The sequence below is a fragment of the Triticum aestivum genome, unplaced genomic scaffold (genome assembly GCF_018294505.1).
Source record: "Triticum aestivum cultivar Chinese Spring unplaced genomic scaffold, IWGSC CS RefSeq v2.1 scaffold64956, whole genome shotgun sequence".
NCBI lineage: Eukaryota > Viridiplantae > Streptophyta > Magnoliopsida > Poales > Poaceae > Triticum > Triticum aestivum.
The window spans coordinates 1-844 of record NW_025303049.1 but is presented as its reverse complement, the minus strand read 5'-3'; the positions used below and the strand labels follow the sequence as shown (position 1 = coordinate 844).

The following is an 844-nucleotide window of genomic DNA, read 5'->3' as shown; positions in this document are numbered from 1 at the left end:
ACACGAGGACTTCCCAGGAGGTCACCCATCCTAGTACTACTCTCGCCCAAGCACGCTTAACTTCGGAGTTCTGATGGGATCCGGTGCTTTAGTGCTGGTATGATCGCATCCGACATGTTACCCCCGTCTTCGTCCCTTATGCTTGCCCCTCCCAGCTCCACTACACACACGATTGCACATTCCTTTGGCCGCTCCCGCTCAACTACGGAGACGAGTTTTACCACGGTTCAACTGCACCAGTGCCTATTTACCATGGTTTCGACCCCTTTCAGAACACGCTTGCCGCCGCTAGACGCGTGAATAATGAGCAGCGAGCTAAAACTTACCGTAAACGTGCAAAATAATAAAACGTGCTAAACATACGTCGCGCTCGTGCGTCTTGTTTTGCACGCGGTGCAAAAAAATTAAAAAGGGAATGCAACACGAAGACTTCCCAGGAGGTCACCCATCCTAGTACTACTCTCGCCCAAGCACGCTTAACTTCGGAGTTCTGATGGGATCCGGTGCTTTAGTGCTGGTATGATCGCATCCGACATGTTACCCCCGTCTTCGTCCCTTATGCTTGCCCCTCCCAGCTCCACTACACACACGATTGCACATTCCTTTGGCCGCTCCCGCTCAACTACGGAGACGAGTTTTACCACGGTTCAACTGCACCAGTGCCTATTTACCATGGTTTCGACCCCTTTCAGAACACGCTTGCCGCCGCTAGACGTGTGAATAATGAGCAGCGAGCTAAAACTTACCGTAAACGTGCAAAATAATAAAACGTGCTAAACATACGTCGCGCTCGTGCGTCTTGTTTTGCACGCGGTGCAAAAAAATTAAAAAGGGAATGCAACAC

At 50.7% G+C, this 844-nt stretch overlaps 1 non-coding gene and 1 pseudogene across 1 annotated transcript; both read right to left on the bottom strand.

The window, feature by feature from the left end:
* LOC123179426 (uncharacterized) lies at positions 1 to 111 on the bottom strand (annotated as a pseudogene).
* A 301-nt stretch (positions 112 to 412) lies between these two features.
* LOC123179425 (5S ribosomal RNA) lies at positions 413 to 531 on the bottom strand. Its single transcript, XR_006490361.1, has one exon. It is a non-coding gene; the product is annotated as a 5S ribosomal RNA (ribosomal RNA).
* Positions 532 to 844: the final 313 nt, after the last annotated feature.